Below are 20,106 nucleotides of genomic sequence, written 5' to 3' on the forward strand. Positions count from 1 at the left end.
GGGGTGGGGGACTGGGCTGCAGCATTTAGGCACAAGAAGCTCACTAATGAAGAACTAGGCAGGAGGAGGGGAGAGGAAGAGCGACCTTAGAGGAGGAAGAGAGAGAGGAAACAGAAGGATCCTTGAGGAAGGTGAAGGACGGGGGTGGGGGAGGGGAAGGAAGCCTTGGGGGAGGAGATGGCAGCTTAGGAAGGTGCTGGCCTCTGAGCATGTACAGCGTTGACCATGCCAGTCATCCCTAGGCCTGCGCTGGCTCAGCTGGGCCTGCTTCAGGGGAAGAAGTTGCAATAGGAAGAGGGGTCAGTGGAAGGACCCCAGAGCCTGGAACACATGTGTGTACATGTGGCGGCCCAGGTTGGGTCCTGGCTTCTTCACAGGTCCCATCACACATGGTTCCTTGTGGCCCCCGCAGAGGGGCATGGACAAGGGGCCCCCTAGCCCAGACTTCCAGAATGAGGTCCGTACATCCTTGGCCTCGGGAGCCACTCCACCACTTTGCCCATCACCTCGTCTTCTGGGGTCTTTGGAGTCACAAGGGCAAACAGGCTAGGAAGCTCGAAATTAGGAGAAGCATGGGGACTCCTGGAGGGTGGCTGGAAGTGGCTCATCAGTGGTTCATCAGTGGTTTTTGGCCTCTGCTGGAGCCAGCCTGACTTGGCCGAGGCCTGGTTGAGTGCATCGGGATTTGTTTTGGAGCATCCATCCCGGGTTTGATTGCTGAACTGTCGAGCTGACTGCCTGAACACAGGATCTTGTCTGAGGTGAACTAGGAAGTGAAGGGCTTTGAGTTTGGTGCCTGAAAACGCAGGGAGGAAATGGGTGCAAGAGACAGGCACTGTTTTGCTGGCACAGAGATGTCGACAGGCTCGAGACTGCACCCACGGGGCAATGGTCAGAGCCCAGCATCTCAGGCATCAGGAAGGAGGCCTGGAAGGTGCTATGACCAGGGTCCTGACCCCCAGCACATAGTCAAGGCCAGGAGCCATCGTTCAGACGGTGGGCACCAGTGACTATGGACTAGCAGGCGAAGCACCCCCCTGCTTTGGTCGGAAGCAGCGGTAGGGATCAATAAAGGCCCCTATGTGGGACCCAGCCTGCAATCCAGGTTACTGAGCAAGCCGTCCACCACTTGCATCCTGGGGCCCCTTCAAAGCACTCCCGGGGAAGTGGGATGGGGCCAAAGAAGGAGGCAGAACTAGATGCCTGTGGCTGGAGGGGACTTAGACTGGCTGCTTCATTTCACGTGCAAGAAAACATGATTGTTCCAAAAACTACTGCTCAGGGTCACACAGTCCAGCACTGGCAGAGCTGGGATTCAGTTTCCATCCTTACTCATTTGTTGTTTGCTTAATCAAAGTAGTTCTTAAAATTGCTCACAGAAAGAATGGAACCCAGGAAGCTAACAGTGGCTGCCTCTAGGGCTGGGCCTAATTGTTAAAAAGACTGCTGCCTTTTCATTCAAACCCTCTGGCACTATTTGGCTTATCTGGTGCCAGAGCTCTCACTGATTACCCCGCACTGCTGAGCTTAGGGGCTCCAGGGATCCAGGTCTGAATACTTCGTTCGACTCTGCTTCACCATCCATCCGCCCATCCATCCATCCATCCATCCATCCATCCATCCATCCATCCATCCATCCATCCATCCACCCACCCACTCATTCAATGCAACAGATGTTCAAAGAACACTGATTGTGTCCCTATAATGCTAGGGACAGAGTGGGAACTTGATCTCGTCCTGGAGACCAATGAGGCTTTTAGGAAGTGATGTGGAGCTGCAAAGTAAAGGCTGAGCATGAGTAACCCAGGCAGAGGGTGTTTCAAATCGAGAGAACAGCCTCTGTGAAGGGCCTGTGGAGGGAGGGGCAGCATACCCCCAAGCCTGAGGGGAGGCCAAGCTGGAGGCCAGGACCAGCAGGAGATGACTGTTGTAGCTCCTGCAAGCAAGAGACGATGGTCACTTAGACTCGGGTAGTACCAGAGGAGACCGAGAAAATGGAAGTAAGATGGTTTGGAGCCAGGCTTCATAGTTCTTGCTGAGCAACTGAGTGTGGGAAGGGTTGGGAGGGAGCAAGGATGATGCAGGTACTAACACAACCCCCAGGCGCCTGGTTAGAGCAACCAAGGGGATGGATGGCGCCCTTTTGGAAGAGGGCTCCGGGTCCCATTCATGTTCCCGCTTGCCACTCGCAACGTCTCGACAGCAAACGCTAATGCGTCCCAGCCCGCCTGAACCTGGGGACGAGGGAAGGCTGGCTGCTCCCTGGTTGGCCGGCTGGGCCTTCCGCGCACTTGGGCAGGCGTTCTCCAAGATTTATTCGTTTTAGACAATGTTAAATATTTTATGTATTATTTATTTATGTATTTATTTATGTATTTATTTATTTATTTATTTATTTATTTATTTATTTATTTAAATATATCTTTATTGATTTCAGAGAGAGGAAAGGAGAGGGAGAGAGAGAGAGAAACATCAATGATGAGAGAGTCATTGATCGAGCCCGCAACCCGGGCATGTGCCCTGACCGGGAATCAAACAACGATCACCTGGATCCTAGGTTGATGCCCAACCGCTGAGCACGCCCAGCTGGACAATATTTTCTTTATTTTGATTGTAGTATTTGAGTTGGTCATATATTCACATGATTCAGAAAAATAAAAAGAAGTTTTATTCTAACTCCTGACCCCACCTACCCAATTTCCCACCTTCAGCCTCATGTACATAACCACTCTTATTGTTTGTATAGTTTTCTGGCATTAATTTTTGTGCAGCTATAAACAAATATAAATATATTCTTATCCCCTCTTTTTACATAGAAATTAGGATACCGTGTGGATTACTTTTGCATCCTACTGTTTTCATGTACTGGTTGTCCCGAGATGTTTCCACGGGGCGTGGAGCGCTGCGTTCTCTCTCGCAGCTGTGGGATTCTGTGTGAAACACCGTGGTTTATTTATCCGTGCCTCTCCACGCGCACACGGGGCATTCTGGCCTCTGGCTCACACATGCGCACCACTCTGCAAATAGTAATGGGATTTATCTGTCACTTGACTTCATGCTGGTTTAAGTATAGCTGTAAAAAAATTCTCAGGGGTGAAATTGCTGAGTAAAAAAGTAAATGCATTTTTAATTTTGATAGGATTTGCCAACGAGCTCCCCAAAGGGTTGTACCATTTTGCATTTTTGCCAGCAATGCACGAAAGTGCTTAATTCCCTTATTTATTGCAGAACATGTTGTAAAATTTCTTAAGTGGATTTTTGCCAACTTGATAGGTGAAAAATGATATCCTTGTATAGTTTTGAGTTGCATTATTCTTGGTATAAGTGAGGTCAAACATCTCTTCTATGGGTAAGAGACCTATTTATTTTTCTGTGGCCGGTCTGTTACTGTTTCTTGATCATATTTCTATTGCTTTTTTGATATTTATTTTCTTCACAGTTTTTAGGTGGAAACTTTACTCTCATTTATGAACATTTATTCTAAGGATCTGAGATAAGTCCTTTTTATATGTGCATTTGTTTAATCCTTACAGCAAGCCTGGGAGTTGGGTATTGCCACCCCATTTTAATAATGAGAAAACTGAGGCTCAGAGCAGTTAGGTAACTGACCGCAGGCCACACAGCCAGTGAGGGGCAAAGCTGATGTTCAGATCCAAGCTTGTCTCATTCCTAAAGTCTTTCTTCTTAATCACCCAATATTACTGTGCTTCTTAGGCAGAGACTAGAATGAACGAATTTAAAGTGGCTTTCATTTCCCAAGCACACAAGATGACAGAGCAGGGTTTTGCTGAGGTCGCGCTGGGTGGCATGCCGAAGCCCAGCTGAGATTAGAAATATGCCTTGCTTAATCCACCCAGTGAATAATCTGCAGGAGATTGACTGTATCTCCCCCAGGAAAGCTTTGCCACCATGCAACTGGAGTCAAGAGGAAACAGAAATGACAAATGGGTGAAATTAACGGGGAAAGGATTATACCGAGTCAGGTGTCAAAGAGTGTGTGTGGCCACTGTGGGCCAACACAGAAACCAAACTTCACCCAAGAGCGGCTTCCCACTAGGAACCCAGAAAAAAATTAAATATTGCTGTTCCTTCTGCCGTCTTGAAGGAGGCTTCGGGAAAAGTTTGGCTGCAGGCTGCATCTGAAGTCCCTCACCTGGATTTTTCTCAAGCAACGTGGCCCGAACCCGGGGCTCAGGCATTTCCCCTCCCAGCTGTCAGCTCTGTTTGAAGTTGCTTGTGCCATGGATGAAAAATAGAGCTGGCCCCAAAGAGAAAAAGAGATAAAACTGTGGTTCATTTATGGCGATTGACAAATCTGCAAGAATTGACTCAAGAGCATTACCAGATGATTAAGACCCTGGGTCCACCCCCCCACCCCCCAGAGTAAGAGTGTGAGAACATACTCACAAGTAATGGAATCGCTGCCGTTTTCTGCAAGTTCAAAAATATAGCCAAGATGCCCTTTCCACCCTATTTACCAATTGCTTTCTAAAAACCATCTTCCTTACTGTAGCTTTCGCCATTTTCTTTCACTTTAGTTTATTGTGACTCAGTAAAGTAAATAAGATAGCAGGCGTGTTTAGGGCGTGTGCTGACAAGATCAGGTGGTGTCTCTGATCCCTCACAACAGGCGGGGAGTCCAAACAGGTTTGGTTTTGCTGAGCATTTAATTGAAGTTTTCATTAGAATACAGAGGTTCGGCATTTCCCCTGAATGTATATGTTCAGTAGAAAACATCCTGGAAATGGATTTTTAGATTTGTTCCCGACACTTGATGACATAGCTGGTGTAGTACAAGGGGAACATTTCTGAGTGTAGCCACACCACAGAGCAGAGCTTGGCAAACTTTTCTATAAAGGGCACATAATAAATATATAGGCGTTCAAGGTCTCTGTCACAACTGCTCACCTCTGCCATCACAGTGCAAAAGCAGACAGAGCAGACATGTAAATGAACAGGATGGCTTTGTGCCAATAAAATTTTATTTGAAAAATAACAGGCAGTGGGCAGGATTTAGCCAGAGAGCCACACAGCAAAACACTAGTGTTTCCTCCCTAGATAGGAAATCCTACTCTGGGCAGTGCCCTGTCTACAAATCTGCAAATATGATTGCCTCCAGCCACAGAAACAGAACTATATACCACCAAAAAGACCATGGGGTGGATCTTGTACCAATTCTTTCTTTTCATCGTTCTTCCTGCTCTTGTCTCCTTTTAGTCATAAACCATTTATATAATACTTTTTCTACCACGTGTTATGGGTCTCTGATCTTTTCCCTTCACTTTCTCTGCTTTCCTACTGACTACTGGGGGAGGAGTGGGCTTGGGGCCCTCCCACATCTGGGTTAAATCTCTGCTCAGCCACTCATTTAAGAAGCTGCTTGACTACTGGGGTTGTGTTTGTTCATCTTTTGGAAGAGGCTTGAGGTAGATATTTCATAAAGTTACTCTGATGTTTATGAGTAGGAACTGAGCTTCACAGGTTACTACTCAACAGGTACTAAAAAGTAAGCAAAATAAGTCTAAACTGTTACTAGTAGTTAATAAATAGTCTCTGACATTCTGTCTACTTTTATGAGTTTTTTTCCAGACTTCCATATTTGACAAAGTTGGAAGAAGAGAAGTCCTCAGATGAGAATGTGTAATTGTTTTGGGTACTGTTAAACTTGGCTGTGAGTGATAAAAACACAAAATAACAGTGGCTTAGACCAGAGAATCTGGTGCAGCATGGCCTGGGGATGGAGGCCCCTTCCATCTTGCACCTCCCACCTCCACATTTTGTCCAAAGTGGCTGCTCTGGCTCTGTGGCCAGGTAAGCAATTGGAAAGGGCAGGGCAGAAAGGGCAAGGAGCAGGAGGCTTTGCCAAATCAACCAATGGCTCCCTCAGGTGCTCTCTGTCACATAAACCTACTTTACTTTCTACATTACTGCAGTTGTCTCGTGTCTTTGTTTACTTGTTTATTGTCTATTTCCTCCAATAGAATATAAGCTTCAGGAGTTTGAGGACTTTGTCTTATTTGCCACTGTTTCCCTCAAACCTGATACAAGGGCTGGCAAGTTGTAGGTACACATCAAGTGTCTTTAGAATGAATTCCGGAGTAAAGTCATTTCACATTGATATACTGGAAGGATTAACTTTGCATCCTTCAGAGTGTTCTATACATAGGAGGTTCTCAATACAAATACCTGGGTGAACACTGGAACAATGAGTAGAGTATCAGTCAGCTTGGATTAGTGCCAGGAAACAATAATAGTTAACTACGATTCTGTGCTGAAAAATACACCAAGTGTTTTACATGCTTTACCTTGTTTCCCCCACAACCCAAGGACAATAGTTTGTAGTAGTTTTACTACTAGTAGTAGCAGTACTAACAGTAGTTGTAGTAGTAGCAGTACTAGTGGTAGTAGTAGCAGTACTGGTGGTAGTAGTGGCAGTACTAGTGGTAATAGTAACAGTACTAGTGGTAGCTGTTCTAGTGGTAGTGTAACCAAAACCAAGGTTCATCTGCCTGCCATCACAAAAGCCAAACTTATGAGACAGATGCTGCTGAAAAAGGAAAGAGGTTTATTCAAGTGCCAGTCAACTGAGAAGATGGGGCCTCTTGTTGCAAAGCCCATCTCCCCTCTCAATGCAGGCAGAGGTTTTTATAAGGAGGGAGAGGGAAACCAGAACAAAGAGTTCAAGGGGAGGGGGTTGGAAAGTTCTCTTCATGCAAAACAGCAAAGTCCATTCTGATAAGGACCTTGAAACTAGTCAAGTGATGGTCTGGTGTGTGCCATCCTGGTTCTGCGTCATCTTGGTTCTGCATCATCCTGGTTCTACCTCATCCTGGTTCTATACTGAAGGTCAGCAAATCTCCCAGAACTGGAATGACTGGAGGTCAGAGTCTGCATCTTTTGAAGTTAGTTCCTAGATTTCTTATACAAACATGCTGTTTATCTACAAGCTACATATCAGTTAGAGTCGGCATTTATAGAAACAATGTCAAAAGAATGGTGGGATGGGTTACAGTAGTAGCAGCAGTACCAGTAGTAGCAGTACTAGTGGTGGTAGTATTAGTGGCAATACTAGTGATAGTAGTAGCAACAGTACTAGTGGTAGTCATAGCAGTGTTAGCAGTAGTACTAGTAGTAGCAGTGGTAGTATTAACAGCACTAGTGGTAGTATTAGCAGTATTAGTGGTAGAATTAGCAGTGCTAGTGGCAGTATTAGTAGTACTAGTGGTAGTAGCAGTAGCAGTACTACTAGTAGTAGCAGTAGTAGTAGCAGCAGTCATCTCATTTTTTAATTTTTTTATTTTTTTAAAGTTTTTTTAGTCATCTCATTTTAATGATAAGAAAAACTAGACTTCAGGGAACTCAAATAACTTCCTCAAGGTCATACCACTGAAAGAATGATAAAACCAGGACTTGACTGACCCAGGTGTATCAGATTTTAAGGTCTGCAGTCTTAGACACCAGATTGTATTGCCCACAGAGGACCCCACTAAACGATGTGTCTAGATTGAGGTGATTTCAGGATTCCTGGGCTAATTAGAATAAAAGATGGCTGAGGTGCAATAGACCAGTCTCTAATTTGTATGGCAAAGAAATACGAAGAAGCACTCTGCAAAGGAATTACTTTGTCATCGCTCATTGACTTGACAGAGTCTGTCTGAACTTGTTCTATTATTTTATTATGATTAGTAATAAGCAATCAACTTAAATTCAAAAGAAAGTTAATGAAATGAAGTTTAAAAGTTAGGAAAGGAAGAAAAATAAATCAAGCTGATAAAAAACTAAACTTAAAGACTTTTCCCAAATATTTGAAATCACATTTCTTTATAAAGAGCTAAGTGCCCAAACTTCAATTAGTCATTTTTTTGGGTATAGTGCAGATAAAAATCATGAAATCATGACCACAGTACAGGTGGAACAACTATAACCATAAAATGACTTGGAATTCATTTTTTTTAAAAAACAAGGGAAAATCCTCCTGTTTGAGGCAATATGGGATAGCAGGAAACATCAAGTACCTAGAAGCAGATACATCTGACTTTGAAATGCTGGCTTGGCCAGTTCCTGCCTGGGTAGTCAATGTCTTCACACATCTCTGAGACTTGGTTTCCTCAACTTAAAAATAAGGGGGTAGGTGGGTACTAAAATCTCCTTCACTCTTCTGTCATGAAAAATCAATGAAAAAAATCAAATCCCTTCACACGGTGTCTGCCAATTATAAGCACCCTTGAAACGCTGACTTGGGCCATGAATGTAACATCTGATGTCTCTCTTGGGGACTGCGATATTCACCAATAGCACCGTGATGATAAATAGTACATTTCTGGACTTTAATTAGGAGCCTAGCCAATGCAAATCACTGAGCTTGCTCATCAGTTTTTCTTGGTCAAAGTTGATTTGGTTCTTTTTTAAAACACTTTTTAAAAATCAAAGAGCCCCGGCTGGTGTGGGTCAGTTGGTTGAGCGTAGTCCCATGCGCCGAGAGCTCCCCAGTTCATTTCCTGGTCAGGGCACATGCCCCGGTTTTGGGTTCTATCCCCTGTAGGGGGCATGAAGGAGGAAGCTGATCTATGTGATCGATGTTGCTCTCCCATCAATGTTTCTCTCTCTCTCTCCCTTCCTCTGCTTCTAAATCATCAATGAAAAGTATTTAAAGAAATACATATATTTAAAAATTGAGGAATAACATACCTACAGCAAAGTGCATAAATCTGAACCACAGTGCGCAGTGAAATTAGAATTTGTATGTACCCACATACCCCAAGCTAGATCAAAATAGATATTTCCAGTACCCCATGTTTCCTCACACCCCTCCCAGTTGGTACCCAAGGGGAACCAGTATTCTTTTTTGTTTTTTGTAACTTTTCATTTTGAAATAATATTACCTTTATCAAAAAACTGATAAAGCTGAACAAAGAATTCCTGCTTACCAACTTGACCCACTTTTCCCAAGTGTTAACATATTTTCTCATCACAGAACAATTGTCAAAACCCAGAAATGAATATTAATACAATACTATTAGCTATTCTATAGACCTTATCTCAATTATTCACTAATGTTCTTTTTCTGGTCCAGGATCCAAGCCAGATTCACATACTATATCCTGTTGTTGTAGCTCTTTAGTCTACCCCAACCTGGGACAGTCCCTCTGTCTTTCCTGTCCTTTATGACATTTTAAGAGACTGGTCCATTATTTTGTATAATGATTCTCAATTTAGGTTTGTGTGATGTTCCCTCATGATTAAGTTCAGGTCATGCATTTTTGAAAAGAATGCCACAGACATGATATTGTGTCCTTCCTTGTGCTACCTACCTGGAGACACATGATAATTAGTGATGTTAGCCTTGAGCACAGGATAAAGGTGATGTCTGCCAGAATTCTCAGCTGCAGAGCTGTTATTTTCTCCTTTTTAATTAATAAATATCTTGTTGGGAGATATTTTGAGATCATGCCAATACCTTGTTACTCATCATGTGTTTACCTGCTAATTTTAGCATCTATTGTTACCTTTTGACAAAGGTGGTTTTCTATTTTTATCAGTCCTTCTACACTTATGAACTGGAATTCTGCTAAAAGGAAGAGGTGTCCTTTCTCCGTTCACTTCTTTATTACTAATATCAGTCTGTATACTCATGGAGATTTACTTTATTCTATGTGTTATAATGCATTGCTATGAGTATTTCTTTTGCTGCTCAAATCGTCCCTGCTTTGGCCATTGTAAGTGCCTTCATGTTGGCTCCTTTGTCCTTCAAACATGCCCCCGCCACCTTTTAAAGGAGTTTCTTACCTTTTGGAACCACAAGAAGTTCCAAGCTCATCTTGTGTTTTCCCTGCTCCAGCCCTGGAATCAACCATTTCTTTCTTTCTTCTTTTTTTTTTTTAAATTTATCTTTATTGTTGAGAATATTACAGGTGTCCCATTCCCCCCCCCCCCCAATTGATTCCCTCCACTTTGCTCCCACTCCTTCCCCAGGCCTTCATCCCATTATTGACTGTGTCCATGGGTTATGCATATATGCATATAACCTTTGGTTAATCTCTTCCTACCCTTCACCCCCCTTCCCTCTTTCCTCTGAGATATGATCGTCTGTTGCATGTGTCAATGTCTCTGGATCCGTTTAGTTCATCAGATTCTTTTGTTCATTAGTTTCTTCTTGAAGAAGACCCTTCAACTTTTTCTGTAGTGCTGGTCCGGTGGTGATGAACTCCTTTAGCTCTTTTTTATCTGTGAAGCTTTTTATCTGACCTTCAATTCTAAATGATAGCTTTGCTGGGTAGAGCAATCTTGGTTGAAGTTCCATGTTTTTCATCACTTTGAATAGTTCTTGCCACTCCCTTTTGGCCTGCAAACTTTATGTTGAGAAATCAGCTGACAGTCATATGGGTGCTCCCTTTTAGGTAACTAATTGCTTTTCTCTTGCTGCTTTTAAGATTCTCTCTTTGTCTTTAACCTTTGGCATTTTAATTATGATATGCGTTGGTGTGGGCCTCTTTGGGTTCCTCTTGTTTGGGACCCTCTGTGCTTCCTGGACTTGTAAGTCTATTTCTTTCCCCAGATAGGGGAAGTTTTCTGTAATTATTTTTTCAAATAGGTTTTCAATTTCTTGGCCTCTTTCTTCCCCTTCTGGCACCCCAATAATATGAATGTTAGGCCTCTTGAAGTTGTTCCAGAGACTCTTTATACTATCTTCATATTTCTGGATTCTTTTTTCTTTTAGCTCTTCTGGTTGGGTGTTTTTTGTTTCCTCATGTTCCAAATTGCTGAATTGATTCTCAGCATCCTCTACTGTTGATTCCCTGTAAATTATTCTTCATTTCAGTTTATGTAGCCTTCATTTCAAATTGGTACTTTATTATGTTATCTATTTTCTCAGTTATTTCCCTAATAGTCTGCTTAAACATCCTTATAAACAAAATTCTGAATTCTATCTGTTAGCTTGCTGAACTCTATCTATTTCATTGAGTTTCTCTTCTAGAGATTTCTTCTGTTCTTTCCTTTGTGACATGTTTCTTTGCCTCCACATTTTGGCTGCTTCCAGGTGTTTGTTTCTATGTATTAGGTAGAGCTGCTATGTCTCCTGGAATTTGTAGAGCGGCTTTGTGTAGTAGGTGTCCTGTAGGGTCCAGTGGCTCAGGCTCCCCAGTCACCTGAGCTGGGCCTTCTAGGTGCTCCCCTGTGTGGACTGTGTGCACTGTCCTGTTGTAGTTGAGCCTTGGTTGCTGTTGGTGTCACTGGGAGGAACTGACCCCCAGGCCAATCAGCTGTGAGGACCAGCTGCAACTACAGCCAGAGAGCTGCTGTTCTGGAGACACCCCTGTGGAGCAGGATTTACTTCAGTGGGGTTTTGGTGTTCACCAAGTGTGCCCCTTGAGTGTGTCACTCGTGGATGTGGGAGGATTGTAATCCAGTGTGGTCGAGTCTGACCACCAGGTGCACTGTCTCTGGGGCCTTCCGGGAGGTGCAAAGTCAGCCTCTGCCGGTGCCTTGCCCAGGGCCACTCAGCATGAGCTACACAGCAAACCGTAGTTGGCTGCTCCTTGTGCTGGGCTTGGCGGTGTCCAGGAGAGGCCAAGCTATGAGCCAATGCAGCTGCCACTAGTGCCAGGCCTGGGGACGCTTATCAAGCCGTATGGGGCAGCTGCTGCTTGTTTGAGAGATTTTAGGAAAGTCCTAAGCATGACTCTTGCGAGGCCACTTGCATAGAAAAGCCCCTGGAAATGTCCTGGATGAGCTGCAAGTGGGGAGGGGCGGGGCCTCCGGGAATCACGGGGCGGGGCCAAAGGTGCGAGTCAGGTGCTGGCGACTCAAACATGGCGCCTGCCTGCCGGCTGTGTGCGGGGAGGACTCGCCAAAGGAGCCAGGGCCTCCGCCAGCCCTTCTGCCCGGGAGGAAGCCGCCCCTCCACCTCTCGCCCGGATCTCAGGCAGGTTAGTTCCTCCCGAGTGTCCCGGGTCCTTTCAGGCTGCTGCCCGGCGCTGGGCTCCGAGGGAGTGTCCAAGTGAGTCCGTGCCCGGCCCTTTGAGAGGAGCTGCTGGGGCTCCCGCAGCCTCCGCGACCCTCAGCGACAGTCCCTGCTGGTTTCACAGCCCGGAGTTGTGGGGGTGTCTCTTCCCGGCCTGGAGCCCTGGGCTGGGGCCTGTTGTGGGGCTGGGACCCCTCCCTCCTCCGAGAAACCTCTGCCCCCAGATGCCCCTCCCGGGTTTACCCCGCGGCACCGGGTGTGGGCCCGCGGCCGCGACTCCCGGATCCAGCCCGATCCGCCCGCGTCTCCGCCCCTCTTGTGGGTCTCGGTGCTTCTCCAGCTCCCTAGTTGTGGGGCTTCTGTGCAGCCAGACGTCAGGAGGCTCTGAGGGAGGGTGGTTCTGTATTTTAGTTGTGATTTTGATGTGGTTGCGGGAGGCGGCGGGGACGGCAGTTACCTGCGCCGCCAGCTCGTTTCTCTCGCTCACCCGTGTCTTTGGGAAGTCCCGGTTCCTTTCACTGGGGAGTGGCATAGAGACCAGGATCTGAGAATTACATATGCCCATTGCCACTGGGACTCATTGTTATATTTCTTGTCTCTTTTTTAAAATTACAGTTGGCTTGCAATATTATATTAGTTTCAGGTGTACAGCATAGTGATTAGACAATTTGTATAACTTAAAAAATGGTCCCCCTGATAAGTCTAGTACCCTCCTGACACCATACAAAGTTATTACAATATTATTGGCTGTATTCCCTGAGCTGTACTTTTGTTATTGTTTTCATTGCTCTGGATCTTCTCAGAAAAACACACTAGGAAATATATATGTTGTATACTAATACACATCTACATTTATTTCTAGACCTATCTGTGTGTGTGTGTGTGTGTGTGAGTGTGAGTGTGAGTGCAATACACATCATGGTTTCATGCTGATAACTCTAATGCCAACCCAACACCACAGGTTTATTCTGTTCTTCCTCCTTTTCTTATTTATAACTCTTTTCTCCATCACTGAGAAACTCATATCTCATCCATAATATATTCACTAACTTGCTCAGTCATTGAAACATGAGATAGCCTCAGAACTGCTAACCCATCACCACGTTTAGTGTTATAACATACAGTGAAAATGTTTTCCAGAGCTACTTAAAAAAAGTTGTTGCACCCCTCTCCTCCAGTCATCCTGTTATTCAGGCGTAACACAGGATCATTTGTTACTGTTTGTATTGTACTTGGCTTCCCCTGCAACCTGGTTGATTTCAATTAAGCATTCATATTTTGAGAATGCAAAGATAAACATGGTTCTAACCTCCAGCATTCCACTCAAGGTCACTCTCCCCAGGTCTCTTCCACCCCAACCTCATTTCCCCTTCTTTCCACCCCATTTCCACCATCTCCTGTAGTGTGGCACCATTCTCATTAGTTTCTGTTTGACCTGTCCTGTGTTTTTTTCTTACATGAAAGGTGGCACATGCACATACTCTTTTGCACTTTGCTCTTTTCACTGAAAACATACTCTGGAAATCACATTTTATTTTCATTAAGACTTTGCTCATTCTTAAAACAACAACAACAACAAATGGCAACATAGCACTCCACTGTGTGATGTGCCCTGGTTACTGAGCCATTCTCCTTTATTTGGGCATGTAGGTAATTTTTCAATATTTTGTAACTACAAACAGTGCTGAAAAAGTGACATTTTGTATTGTTGGAGATGTGTCTTCAGTATAAATTCCTAGAAAGGGGATTGCAGGGCCAAAAGGCAAGTGTACATGGAGTTCTGTTAGCTATTTCCAGGGGCCCGTCCCCAGGGCTTACATAGCAGGGTGCGTGCACTTCCACCAACAATGTATGAGAGTGACCATTTCCCCACAGCCTTGCTAACAGAGAGAGTTGTCATCATTTTTAATGTTCACAAATTGACAGGTAAGAAATAGTATTTCAATGTTGCTTTAATTTACATTTATCTAATTACCTAACTAGGAGGGAGTTTGAACATTTTTCATAAGTTCTTTGTGGGGGTGTGTGTGTGTGTGTGTGGTCTTCATGTGTCTTTCCCCTTCTTTTGTTAGATATTTTTAAAGCCAATTTTTAAATGTCCTTTATGTTTTAGTGGTGTTGGGCTGTGTGATATATGTTGCAAATATTTTCTCCCAGTTTGTCAGTTGTCTTTTGACTTTGTTTATAGTGTGTTTTGGTCATGAAAATTTTAAAATATTTATGTAGTCAAATATATTTATATTTACTGATATTGCTTTTGTCGCCTCTGGATTTTGAGTCATTGCTTGAAAGCCTTTCCTGACACAAGGGTTAATGAAGAATTCACCATGTTTTCTTCTGGTACTTGACAGTTTCATTTTTCCATTTGGCTTCCTAATCCATTTGGAGCTTATGCATTTAATTTTGTCCTTTGCAACTGGCTACCCATCTCAGCCATTTATCTCAGAACCGTGTATTAAAAAGCTTTCTTTGGCCCTAGTGATTTGAGATGCCACCTTCATCATGTGCTAAATTTTCATATATACTTGAGTCTATTTTCAGGCTCTGTTCTATTCTGTACATCCGTTTTTCTTTTCACTTGCAAGTACTATACTGTTTTAATCATAAAGGCTATTTGTTTGGTAGAACAATAAAGTTTTTCTTTATCAGTATGGATAAAAACTCTTTTGACTACTATCACTGTAGACTAATTTTTACTGTCTTTGATCTTCACATAAATGGAACTATATTTTGTGTCTGATTTCTTTCATTTAATCTTTTATCCATGTAAGGTGCATCCATGGAGCAGGAAGTATCAGTAGCTTGTTTCTTTTCATTGCTGGGTAGTGTTCCTTTTTATGCCTAGAGCACACTTCCTTTATTCATTCTTCTGTTGTTAGACATAGGGGTTGCTTCGGTTTGATTTGATCATAGGCTAAGTGCCTGCTGAGCTTCAGTAGATACTACCAAATGGTTTTCAAAGTGTCTGTATCAATTTATACCGCTACCAGCAGTGTATGAGATTTCCAGTTGCTCCACAATCTTATCAGCACTTGATATTGTCAGTCTTTTAAGTCGTTTTAAAAGAAAAGAAAAAGATTGAATGACATACATTCTTCTTCGTCTTGAGACTCGGGAAACATTTCTAAAGTAAGGAGCAGCCCTGAGAGAAAAATGACCAAACCACGGCAGGCCCCATTTGCAGCCCACCTGGCAAGCTGCGCATGGTGATAACAGATAGTTCCATTTCACAGAAAACCATAAAACCGTGGTTGTTAGCCTAGATTCAGTGCAGCGGTTTGTTGCTTATGCATAAGCCATTTCCTCTCTTCTTTACCAGCAGGATCTCAGTTTTGTTCCACACCCATCCTTCAGGGATGGTGAACCTATCTTCTGCTCCATGGGGAATCTAATTAATTTAAGCTAATCATGGTTTTCCTGTTCTAGTCACAAGTAATTAGCTGAGGGATGAGCAGGTGACCTAGGTCTAGCCAGTGAGAGATGAGGGAAGGACTGCTGGGGGAGAGGAGGCTCCCAGAAAAGGGCTCCTCATGGTTAAGAATGAGGTTCCAGAAGGAAGGGTCCTTTTTGCCTCCGAGGTGGTATATCCGGATGCAATACAGGGAATGGCTGCAGCCACCTGACTGCCAGGCTGAAAATGGAGCAGGTGCATGAAAGAGTCACAGACCTGGGGATGGGGCCCTCACCATAGGTCCTGGAACTCACCCTATTATCTACATTTCCAAGAAGTAATAGTCACTCATTGCTTATGACCATTAGGGCTGAGTTTTCCTGCTACTGGCCTCTGTAAACTAATAATCCTGGACTGTGTGAGCATAATGAAGGGGAAACATTGCTCTTACTCATGCCTTATAAACATGTATAGCAATCTCCTGCATTCTAGACCAATGGCTCTCAGTCTTTAGCATGCATTAGAGTCACCTGGAAGGCTTCTTACAACAGGTTAGTGGAATCTTCTACAAGAGTTTCTGATTCAATAGATCTGAGTTAGGGCCAAGAATTTGTATTTTCCCAAATGATGCTGATGCTGCTGGTCCAGGGACCACATTTGAAAAACCAGTGTTCTAGGATATAGATACTTCTTGTACTTATCAACAGGTTTTTAAAAACTCATATTTTTTATGGACTTCATTTTCATGCCAATGGCTACAAATCTTTATCATCATTTTGAGTGACTACTTAGTATTATACTGTGTGAATGTACGAGAATTTGCAAAACTGTGTTACTAACAATAGAACTGTTATTTTGGGGGTTGGTATTATTACATTACTATGAGTAATCCTGCCATAATATCATTTTATAGTAAACCTGACTGTTTAGTAATTTCCCTAAGGTAAATATCTAGCAGTAGAATTGATGATCGAATGGAGATACTTGGGTTTTTTCCTTCTTATATTTTCTCCATAACCCCTCTAATCTCTACTCCCAGATACATTGTCCTTAGGTTTCGGTATTTTGCCAGAGGACTTTTGGTTGATTCTGCTCAGCAGGCCAAGACATTGGCCATGGGTCTTGTGGTGGTCTTTCTTTCGTATTAAAAGAGTTGAACACAAAAGACCACGGCACTGCCAGGCATAGGCTAGTCCATTCCTACAAGTTCACTTAGCCGTTTTTTATCAGGGGAAGTGAATGGATGCCTGAGCTCTTCTTAAGTCTGAGCTTTCTATCTTTGTCATATTTTTATTTGAAAATAAAGAAAACCAGTTCCTCAGTGCTCCTGAAATCAGTGCTTGCATTTGGATGTCATCTGTCAATTGTCTCAGATATAAAAGGTCACCCTGAAGGGGAAAAGCTGTGTGGAGTTACCACTGTGGTGCCTGACCACGGAGACATTGGTTTTCAGGTATATCTGCCTCCTAGGTTAGAGTGGCGCCTTCAGTTCAGCCAGAGCACTTAGTATAATTTCCGAGAAGAAATTTTTCCAGAAGAAAGCTGACAAACAAAATGCAGATGATACCTGATCATTACTGGTCTTGGCTTGAATTTTGAAAAAACATATCTTTATTGATTTCAGACAGAGGGAGTAAGAGATAGAAACATCAGTGGTGAGAGAGTCATTGATCGGCTGCCTCCTGCACACCCCCTATGGGGGACCCCAAAACCCAGGCATGTGCCCTGTCTGGGAATTGAACCTAGATCTCCTGGATCCTAGGTTGATGCTCAACTGCTGAGCCACACCAACAGGGCTTGGCTTGAAGTCTTTAGAAAGTAGAGCTAGAGGCAGAGATTGAGGCACCTAATACATTTTCATTTTAAATACAGAAACTTATTCTCTCTCACTTAAAAACCCAGTGATGAATGGTCCAGCGCCGGCACGGCAGCTCAGCTGTCAGTGATTTCAGTCTCCCAAATTGTTGGAATTGCTGCTCCTTCCCAGCCAGTGGGGAGTGGGGTGATGGAGAGAGAGAGAAAGAAGGGAGTCAGGAGGGTAGGTGGAAGGTGTATACGAAATTGTTTTTAAGGAAAGTCCTTAGAATTGGTATGTATCACTTGTGCTCTCATCCCATTGGCAAGAACTTAGTCAAATAGCTACGTCCAGCTCCAGTGGTTTGGTCTCTGGCTGTGCAGCCACACGTAAGGCACTAAAGCTTGGCTTTGGGAGGCTGCGGCGAGGGGAAAGCGAGGCCAGGCACGGAAAGACAGAAGGGCTGTGATGTTCTGCTTTATGGGCCAGTCATGAAGAGCCGCGGGGACAGCCCATCAGGCTTGCTGGCTTTGCACACAGTACTTTTCCGCAGGGGGAGCAGGAGGCAACGTGCTGGAAGAAGTCCATGGGTGAGGAAAAGGGAAGGGAGGGGATCTGCTCCTCTCCCACCCAGTCCTGTTTCCCGCTGGCCAAGGTTCACCCTCCTGAGGACCGAATGATCCTCTCTTCCTTCCATAGAATCCACCCCCTTGGCATCTGCTCAGAAGTGATCCCCTGCTTGGAAGTGGGAGGATGACCTGTGTGAATGAGGCTCCAGCCAGGAGAGAGGACGGGGCAGGTAGGGAAACTGAGAAGATGTAGAAGACCCATGTTTCAGCATATCACTTAACGCCATTTTGAGAAGAAAATAAAAGAGACGATGTTGTAAACTAACTGAAGCCTGTCTCTAGGAGTTCAGAGCCTGCGGCTTGGTACCGTACACAACGAATGAACTGATCAGAAGCCTGTGGGGGCCCCGCCGGGTGTGGCTCAGCAGTTGAGCGCCGACCTAGGATCCAGGCGATCAGGGTTCAATTCCCGGTCAGGGCACATGCCCAGTCGGGGGCGTGCAGGAGGCAGCCGATCAAATGACTCCCTCATCATTGATGTTTCTCTCTCTCTCCTTTCCTCTCTCTGAAATCAATAAAGATATATTAAAAAAAAAAGAAAAAAAGAAGCCTGTGGGGGAAGGGAGCCTCCCTGCACCTTTGGCTAAGGACTCTCCTAACATAGGGTTGTTTTTGTCAGGCATCTCAGGAACCTAAAGGATGATTTCCTCTCCCTGATCTTTCCCCCTTGGATGTCAATTAAGAAGCTATGAGAGCCCAGCCAGGCATGGCTCAGTGGTTGAGCGTCGACCTAGCACCCAGGCTATCGGGGTTCGATTCCCGGTCAGAGCTCATGCCTGGGTTGCGGGCTCCATCTCCAGTTGGGAGCGTGCAGGAGGCAGCCGATCAATGACTCTGTCATCATTGATGTTTCTCTCTCTCCCTCTCCTTTCTTCTCTCTGAAATCAATAAAGATATTTAAAAAAAAAAAAATGCTATGAGAGGTTGTCCTTCCTCCCATCCATTCATCCATCCATCCACCCACCCATCCATCCATCCATCCATCCATCCATCCATCCATCCATCCACCCACCCACCCATCCATCTATCCTTTCTTCCTTCCTTCCTTTCCACCTACCTTTCTTCCTCCCATCCATCCATCCATGCATCCATGCACCCATCCATCCATCCACCCACCCACCCATCCATCCATCCATCCATCCATCCATCCATCCATCCATCCATCCATCCATCCATCCATCTATCCACCCACCCACCCATCCATCTATCCTTTCTTCCTTCCTTCCTTTCCACCTACCTTTCTTCCTCCCATCCATCCATCCATGCGTCCATGCATCCATCCATCCATCCATCCATCCATCCATCCATCCATCCATCCATCCAAAAGGGAGATTTATGTGTGATTATTTTTGTTTTGTTAAAAAGGTTAAACTCTGTCATGGCATTTAAAAAAACAAAAAATAAGCAATGTGCAAATCGACTGTTCCAAATGGCATAGAACATGGACAACTAGGCAACCAAAGTAGTATATAATTTGATTGTCTTTGACTGAACTTGACGTGTTTGTTTACTGTGAATCTGTGAATTTAGAAATACAACCAAATCAAAACATAACTAAAAGACTCATCTGCAATGAGAAATGAGCTCAGTGGATTTTGAAACATCTAACTCTGCTTTCAAAGAGTCTTTAAAATCAGAAATGTGATCATCTTCACACAAATGCTTTGGAAGGGGCAGAATACTTGGCACTTAAGCTCACTTATTCCAGAATGCAAAGGCCTAGAATTAAGTGCCCAGTGACTTGGGCATGTTACCTATGACTTCGACTCTGAGTTTTGTTTTCTGTGTGATGGGGATTATAATGGCATATTGTATTCTGAAAGTATCTGTTATTATACCAGTATCTACCTCACAGGGATGTTGTGAGAGTGAAATGAGATTAAAAGTGTCAAACTCCTGGCTCATAATATACTCAATAAATGACAGAAGCTGTCGTCCGTTAGCTTTATTGTCCGTTGTCATTGTCATCTTTATTTTGTTATCTGGTTCATTATCGTTCTTTTCGTGGACATATTGTTGCCTATTGTTGACATTAGGGGGTTTTAGAGGCCCTGCATTTCAGTAAAGGGATAATGGCAGTCTAAGTTATGGGGTCATTCACGGTGGTGCCTGCCATGTCAACCCTTCAATCCTTGGGTTGTCAGGGATTATTCTACCATCATGTTGTACTTCCTTAAGAGTCACCCTGGCCCTTACAGCAGAGGGCAGCTGTAGTTGCCTCAAGTGTACTTCCCATTGTCCTGTTAGGAAGCTTTCTGAACAGTGTTTGGGGTTGTTGACCCTGTGGAGACTCTAGGTCTCACCTGCACACTGAAATATTCTCTTTGTC

The 20,106-nt window shown here is 44.2% G+C and overlaps 1 pseudogene; it reads right to left on the reverse strand.

The window, feature by feature from the left end:
* Nucleotides 1-269: 269 nt before the first annotated feature.
* On the reverse strand, nucleotides 270-1,585 carry LOC107545057 (DNA-(apurinic or apyrimidinic site) endonuclease 2 pseudogene; annotated as a pseudogene).
* Between the last annotated feature and the right edge of the window lie 18,521 nt (nucleotides 1,586-20,106).

Source organism: Miniopterus natalensis, chromosome 15, assembly GCF_054644295.1.
Source record: "Miniopterus natalensis isolate mMinNat1 chromosome 15, mMinNat1.hap1, whole genome shotgun sequence".
NCBI lineage: Eukaryota > Metazoa > Chordata > Mammalia > Chiroptera > Miniopteridae > Miniopterus > Miniopterus natalensis.